This window comes from Schistocerca piceifrons, chromosome 1 (assembly GCF_021461385.2).
Source record: "Schistocerca piceifrons isolate TAMUIC-IGC-003096 chromosome 1, iqSchPice1.1, whole genome shotgun sequence".
In the NCBI taxonomy this organism is placed as follows: domain Eukaryota; kingdom Metazoa; phylum Arthropoda; class Insecta; order Orthoptera; family Acrididae; genus Schistocerca; species Schistocerca piceifrons.
The window spans coordinates 125,446,991-125,455,611 of record NC_060138.1 but is presented as its reverse complement, the minus strand read 5'-3'; positions in this window follow the sequence as shown (position 1 = coordinate 125,455,611).

Below are 8,621 nucleotides of genomic sequence, written 5' to 3'. Positions count from 1 at the left end.
CTCGATGTGCGGGTGCGTTGTCTTGGTGAAACAGCACACGCGCAGCCCTTCCCGGACGTTTTTGTTGCAGTGCAGGAAGGAATTTGTTCTTCAAATCATTTTCGTAGGATGCACCTATTACCTTGGTGCCCTTTGGAACGCAATGGGTAAGGGTTACGCCCTCGCTGTCCCAGAACATGGACACCATCATTTTTTCAGCACTGGCGGTTACCCGAAATTTTTTTGGTGGCGGTGAATCTGTATGCTTCCATTGAGCTGACTGGGGCTTTGTTTCTGGATTGAAAAATGGCATCCACGTCTCATCCATTGTCACAACCGACGAAAAGAAAGTCCCATTCATGCTGTCGTTGCGCGACAACATTGCTTGGCAACATGCCACACGGGCAGCCATGTGGTCGTCCATCAGCATTCGTGGCACCCACCTGGATTACACTTTTCACATTTTCAGGTCGTCATGCAGGATTGTGTGCACAGAACCCACAGAAACGCCAACTCTGGAGGCGATCTGTTCAACAGTCATTCGGCGATCCCCCAAAACAATTCTCTCCACTTTCTCGATCATGTCGTCAGACCGGCTTGTGCGAGCCCGAGGTTCTTTCGGTTTGTTGTCACACGATGTTCTGTCTTCATTAAACTGTCGCACCCACGAACGCACTTTCGACACATCCATAACTCCATCACCACATGTCTCCTAAAACTGTCGATGAATTTCAAGTGGTTTCACACCACGCAAATTCAGAAAACGAATGATTGCACGCTGTTCAAGTAAGGAAAACGTCGTTATTTTAAGTATTTAAAACAGTTCTCATTCTCGCCGCTGGCGGTAAAGTTGCATCTGCCGTACGGTGCTGCCATCTCTGGGACGTATTGACAATGAACGCAGCCTCATTTTAAAACAATGCGCATGTTTCTATCTCTTTCCAGTCCGGAGAAAAAAAAATCGGAGGCCTTAGAACTTGAATGCACCTCGTACAATTCTACAGTATTCGAACACCAGACTGCTGTCCGTAAACTTCTCTAATTGCGACAATGTTTCCGTCAGCAATGAGCTGGCGCGGCTAACGTCCTCTCAGATCGAAAGACCAGGAGGGGAGACGACTTGGCTAACGTCCTCTCAGTACGAGAGCCCAGAACGGAAGACCTCTACCGAGAGTACAGCAAGATCGCTGTTCACCTTTGTTTTCTCACCTCAACTTTTACCGAGCGAATCACATCAGTAGAAGCTCTCAAAATACCCAATTTGCCAGTGTCGACCAATGTACGGCCTGGGAATAGAACTCTTTTCCACAATTCTTTTATTTCTACAAAATTTCACAAGTAAACTCTGGCCTCTCCGGCTGGGAAGAACCACAGCTGTGGGCAATAACACGTTTACTGGAAGTCTTCTCCCAAGAGACCACTCGAGATTTTCCCGGGAAGATTCCCCGTCGCAGCGAACACAGATTCTTGCATTGAAAGTTTTGTTATTCGGAACTCCTGGCCAGCCCCACTTGAGTTACTCGAAGGCGTAAAATTAGTAGGACGTAGGCGAGAGCATGTACAGGAAAGCCCGTTCAGCTATCCACTGCTCTGTTTTGGTAAACACTAGAACACCTGCAACCGCGCGTCTCTCAGAGGTTGGCGGTCGCTGTGGCCTCTCTAAACGGATTAGAGAAATCCCTCAGTTCACCATTCATTCCGTCAGGCTGTCCGCCCCGGTAGCTGAGTGGTCAGCGTGACAGACTGTCAATTCTAAGGGCCCGGGTTCGATTCCCGGCTGGGTCGGAAATTTTCTCCGCTCAGGGACTGGGTGTTGTGTTGTCCTAATCATCATCATTTCATCCCCATCGACGCGCAGGTCGCCCAAGTGGCGTCAAATCGAAAGACCTGCACCAGGCGAACGGTCTACCCGACGGGAGGCCCTAGCCACACGACATTTCCATTATACCGTCAGGCTGTGGCCTTCGGTGGCTAGGCGGGGAGGTAGCCGAGCTCTGTCTCGCGTACTGCCTTTCCGCAAAATCTTATAATTACAAAATCGCGGAATTCTCGCGTGCCGATGCGTTTCCACATAGATTTCCTACACCGTAATTTAGAGTATTACTCTAACAAACCGTAAAGTGTCACGTTAAATGGACTCGTGTAAGGTGCAACGCCGTTGCTACCTTACAATTGAATGATACAAATTTTCCATTTGTTGGCATTTTTATGTCTTTTATTTTTTGTGTTATCTTTAACACAAAAAATGTCTTGCTATATATTTTTTATTATATGTACAGAATTTTGTTAGAAGGCTGTTTAACTTTTCACTAATAAAATATGTGAGGCAACCTATGCTATCTACCACTGGGCAGATTGGAGCTAATGGTTTACTAATTTTTCTTGTCCATGTGGTTCAGGTGTTATAGGGTTCATCACTATACATGATCATATTTCGTAGTCTGTTAGGACCGTGTTACATTGTTCGATAATTTTCTTCATTTGTGCTGCGTATGTATTTTCGGGATCCCTGTTTATTTGTGCGATGTTGCTCGCGCCAAAGAAATCTTTTACTTTTTGTATGTACTCGTTTTGCTTTGGTTAACTAAGCTAATACCTTTGTCTGCCTTTATTGCTATAGTGTTGATAATTTATGTTTGATCTGGTGTATTGTTAAATGGTCTCTATTCCTCGTGTTCTGTAAGCGTTTGTAGACCATTTTTTTATTAACTACTTTAATAGTTATTTCGTTTTGTTAGTATTTTAGCAAAATCTATTACTGCTTTTTACTTATTAGTTGCTGCATGGGGAATGAACTTACGATAGTAACTCAGGTGGCTCAGTATGGATTAAAGTCGCTTGACATTCGTCAGTGGCCGTAAATCCTGCATTGCCTGTACATTATATGACGTCGGCCGGACTCCTGAAGTGCTGAGGTTATGTCACAGATATTCCACTTCTCCAAGTTACAATGAATATGTGTGACATGGAGGATGGAGAAAAGAGCATCTGAGTTATCAGGTAGGTCTTATGCGGACTGTCCCGTAATGATGACGTCATCGAGGAAGTTAGCTGTGCCCGACACTTCCCACGTAAGTTGTTCCAAATATCGCTGGAGTGACAGCAGTCACAAAGGGAAAATGGTTGCAGCGGAAGCGACCGACAAGTGAGTCGATTGCTGGCAAAGCAAAACTGCTTGATCCAGCAGAAGCTGTAGATATCAGTTCTTGAGGCCAATTTTCGCGAAGATCTTGCCCGTAGTCGATCGTATAAGAATCTCGTCTATCTTTGGGATAGGGTAAGCATCCACAGTGGATTGTGCTTTAATTGTGTTCCTGAAATCGCCACATATGTGGAGAGAGCCCTATGGCCTATCGACCAGAATGATGGATGTTGCCCACTGACTATTGCAAACAGCTGTCAAAATGAAACTTCCTGGCAGATTAAAACTGTGTGCTGGACCGAGACTCGAACTTGGGACCTTTGCTTTTCGCGGGCAAGTGCTTTACCAACTGAGCTACCCAAGCACGACTCACGCTCCATCCTCACAGCTTTATTTCCACCAGTTTGGAAGGTAGGAGACGAGGTACTGACGGAAGTAAAGCTGTGAGGACGGGGCGTGAGTCGTGCTTGGGTAGCTCAGTTGGTAGAGCACTTGCCTGCGAAAGGCAAAGGTCCCGAGTTCGAGTCTCGGTCCGGCACACAGTTTTAATCTGCCAGGAAATTTCATATCAGCGCACACTTCGCTGCAGAGTGAAAATCTCATTCAGCTGTCAAAATGCTGGCGTCTTGCAAACGTTGCAGCTCCATCTGCAACTAATGCCTCAGGGCCAATAGGATATTCCAACCCTTGAAAAAGTGGGGCATGGCCGTCGGGAGGAGGGTGCTATGTGTTTCAAATCCCACGACGCCCCTAATAGAAGACTACTGAATGATACTACTCATGAAGCGTTCGGAAGTATGGATTGTCTGTGCCTGGCTGGACGCTACTGATCGAATTGTGAACTTCCAGTTCCAAAACGGTGAAGAGGTCAAGCCTTAATGTGTCCGTCGACAAGGAGGTGCTTCTTACAGGTCGTGATCCCACAGTTGGAAGAAGCCTTTTAACTGTCCTACCACCGCCACTATGTCATTTCTGTAACTGCAGAGGCGCTGGGAGGCTGGTTGCATTGGAGGAGAGTCCAACTGGCAGTAGGTGTTCCACTCGATGATCGAGGTGATAGAACCGGTTCCCACGTGTAAGTCGACAGGGTGATCATTAACACCTGGAGGGACATTTCTCGATCCCAGGCAGGAAGAACGGCGCAGACGTGAAGCAACTATGGGGCCACCATGTCCGATTTCTCCGTCGGGAAAGTGTCCACTTGAGCCGAATCCACACGTATCCTGGTGGAAACCCTGCGGATGTCCACTTTGTGACCCGTCTTGCCACAGGAGGCACATTTGGCACAGCGAAACCGGCACTGGTGCCGCTGATGCATGTTGAAACAGTTAACGCAGCAGGGCAATTGTTGGGGGCAGTGGACAGGGAATGCCAGTTTACCAATAGGTCGAGAATCCGTAGGGAGCAGGGGCCTCCGGGGTAGCAGGCAATGGGTAGGACGGGTCACATACTCAGGCAGAAGAAGGGTCCTGTACTGTAGATAATGCACGGATGGATAGCCCGAATGCTCGAACGATCGGAAGACAAGCGTCCAATGTGCGGTCTTCCAGTTGCAGTAAGTCTGTCTAAAGCCCCTCATCGGGTATATGTACTTGGATCATGTCCTCAACGAGTGACGCGGCGTAGGACTGTTTACAGGCTGATGGGAGCACCGAAATTGGCATTCCCAAGAAAGGCCTTGGAGCGTCGCCATCCATACCGGTGGGATTGACCCTGTTACTTATGATAGCTGAAAAATTTGTGCCTTGTAGCTACGAGTCAAAATATTTTTCAAAGCAATATTTTACTTCCTTGTATGATAGGACATGCGGTTCTAATTCAGGTTTCACTTGCTGCAGAAGTCAGTAAATCTCTGGTCCAGCATAGGCGAGGAGAAACGCTCTACGATGCCTGAGATACCACACGACAGAAAACGCTGCTCAAGGCGCGCCACGTGGTTCGCCCAAGCATCCCGGGGCTACACCTTGTACATATGCAAACCCATGATGCTTCAGTGTTTGAGGGGTTGCCGATCAATTCAGGCGAACGGCAATTACCTGCCAGTACCCGCATTTCAACTTTACTGGGCCAACCCTGTTTAGATTCAGATGCTTATTAGTTACGGTTGTGCGATTTTTTCTTAACATTTCACATATAGGGAGCGGTCTGTTCACTAGGTTCAGATGTTGTCAGCTTCTCAGGTGTGCGCTAAATACTCAATATTTGCAACTCAATTACACCTATTGAAACTGAGAACCCCTCTTGTTGCTGTGATACCTCCATCTCGAGTTGATGCTCGTTAGGCAATGAACTGACGGGAGGGGCCTCTGGGAGATACCTAAAGGCAACAACATCAAACATGAACTTAACTACTGGCGCTAACGTACTTTCGATACGTAATTAAAATCCCTTAAGTTTCTGTCTTCATTCATGTAGAAGATAAAGTTTTGCGAAATGGGATGAATATGTTTTGAACACATTACGTGAAAGAGAATCATGAGAAATGAAGAGAAAACAGCAAATGAACTAATCTTATGCCGGATAGAAAAATGTTAGGAAAAAAAGAAAAGGCGGAATAAACATTAACAAAGTATAGGTATTTGTCCTGTGAACTCACCAGCTTAATTCGACAGAAGTGAAAGAGAATAAAAAATATTGACAGCTCTAACCCAGTTCAAAATTTTAAATACTTGTTTTATAATTACCGTAAATATTTTGAAGTCACCGCAGTGGAAGTGACAGCGACTTCCTCTTCTGAAAGACTTCATCTGCTCCCGTAGAATTCTGTAATAACGCATGTTGCGTCGCAGTCGCAATATAACGACGAAACATCGAAGTCGCCAGCAAACGTCGATACTTAATTGCAACTGTTTGCGAGACAAAGCTTCCATCTTGCAGCCCATCTAGAGGCCGGTGACATATACACTCCTGGAAATGGAAAAAAGAACACATTGACACCGGTGTGTCAGACCCACCATACTTGCTCTGGACACTGCGAGAGGGCTGTACACGAAATGATCACACGCACGGCACAGCGGACACACCAGGAACCGCGGTGTTGGCCGTCGAATGGCGCTAGCTGCGCAGCATTTGTGCAGCGCCGCCGTCAGTGTCAGCCAGTTTGCCGTGGCATACGGAGCTCCATCGCAGTCTTTAACACTGGTAGCATGCCGCGACAGCGTGGACGTGAACCGTATGTGCAGTTGACGGACTTTGAGCGAGGGCATATAGTGGGCATGCGGGAGGCCGGGTGGACGTACCGCCGAATTGCTCAACACGTGGGGCGTGAGGTCTCCACAGTACATCGATGTTGTCGCCAGTGGTCGGCGGAAGGTGCACGTGCCCGTCGACCTGGGACCGGACCGCAGCGACGCACGGATGCACGCCAAGACCGTAGGACCCTACGCAGTGCCGTAGGGGACCGCACCGCCACTTCCCAGCAAATTAGAGACACTGTTGTTCCTGGGGTATCCGCGAGGACCATTCGCAACCGTCTCCATGAAGCTGGGCTACGGTCCCGCACACCGTTAGGCCGTCTTCCGCTCACGCCCCAACATCGTGCAGCCCGCCTCCAGTGGTGTCGCGACAGGCGTGAATGGAGGGACGAATGGAGACGTGTCGTCTTCAGCGATGAGAGTCGCTTCTGCCTTGGTGCCAATGATGGTCGTATGCGTGTTTGGCGCCGTGCAGGTGAGCGCCACAATCAGGACTGCATACGACCGAGGCACACAGGGCCAACACCCGGCATCATGGTGTGGGGAGCGATCTCCTACACTGGCCGTACACCACTGGTGATCGTCGAGGGGACACTGAATAGTGCACGGTACATCCAAACCGTCATCGAACCCATCGTTCTACCATTCCTAGACCGGCAAGGGAACTTGCTGTTCCAACAGGACAATGCACGTCCGCATGTATCCCGTGCCACCCAACGTGCTCTAGAAGGTGTAAGTCAACTACCCTGGCCAGCAAGATCTCCGGATCTGTCCCCCATTGAGCATGTTTGGAACTGGATGAAGCGTCGTCTCACGCGGTCTGCACGTCCAGCACGAACGCTGGTCCAACTGAGGCGCCAGGTGGAAATGGCATGGCAAGCCGTTCCACAGGACTACATCCAGCATCTCTACGATCGTCTCCATGGGAGAATAGCAGCCTGCATTGCTGCGAAAGGTGGATATACACTGTACTAGTGCCGACATTGTGCATGCTCTGTTGCCTGTGTCTATGTGCCTATGGTTCTGTCAGTGTGATCATGTGATGTATCTGACCCCAGGAATGTGTCAATAAAGTTTCCCCTTCCTGGGACAATGAATTCACGGTGTTCTTATTTCAATTTCCAGGAGTGTAGTTCTCGATGACCGCCAATTTCCCATGTAGAAACACTACAGGGCTCGTATCACATAATGGATACACTATGGATGTATGTCTTCTACTTACAATTAGACTATGGATGAGACAGACTACACATGACGTTATTATATTGAAACCAACATCCTGATAAATTGACTAGTGGCCAAAAAGTATAAACACATATTCTGCAAAAAACTATTACGTTGTGGATAGAAACATATATCATTTATTATAAAAGCGTAACAATACATTTCACACTCAATATTCAGGACTCGTCGGGAAACTAATGGTTCCTGCCAATCTGGTATTTCATCTTCTTCTCCCGTGGAAATGGTGAATTAAACCACTTTCAGGTGAATGTATACAGAAATTCTCTGAAGAACCGTAATTCTGTTGCTTTTAAACAGAAGGAACTGCCAATACTACGTTTCAAACTGTTACCCTTCCAGCTGGCCAAATGTAAGCTACGATATCCATCGAATTGATATTGTGAATGTCGGAGAAATTACGTTTACTGTATTACTAAACGTGTGACAGTAAACAAGTCGTTCAGTTGTTAAAGTCAGTGCTTTATTTCAGCTACAAGTGCGAAAACTGTTACCCCCGAGGCTTTACGTAGCGTTTGATGAATAAGCTTCCGCTTTTTTTCCCCTCCGTCACGTGACTTAGACGTTGGTTTTACCCATAACACAGCAGATACGGGTGTTCGGGGTATATACATTTGTATCTATAGCCTAAGCCCTTCTATGGCGCCAGATAGCTGCTGTGACATGGGCTCTCTGCAAATAGAAGATCGCAAAAGGAAATCCGAACTCTTAACTCTCACATTTTTCAAAAACAAATATCGTTCACATAGGAACATCGCACAGAGTCGCATCATTCGCCTGCTGCAGAAACTCCCGAATAGATACACAGAAATAAGTAGCCCCGTTGTTGGATACAACTAAACGAGTTGGAAAGGAAGAAGGCGCCACGCCCTGATGGAATTCCAATTTCGGATTTGCAGAGTGCACTCTGGAGTATTGGCCTCTTTCTTAGCTCTCATTTATCGTGAACCTCTTACATGGCAAACAGTTCTCAGCGACTGGAAAAATGCGCAGTATAGTCCCGTACATATGAAGGGCGAAACGACAGATATTCAAAATTCTAGACCAATATCAGGAGCATCGGT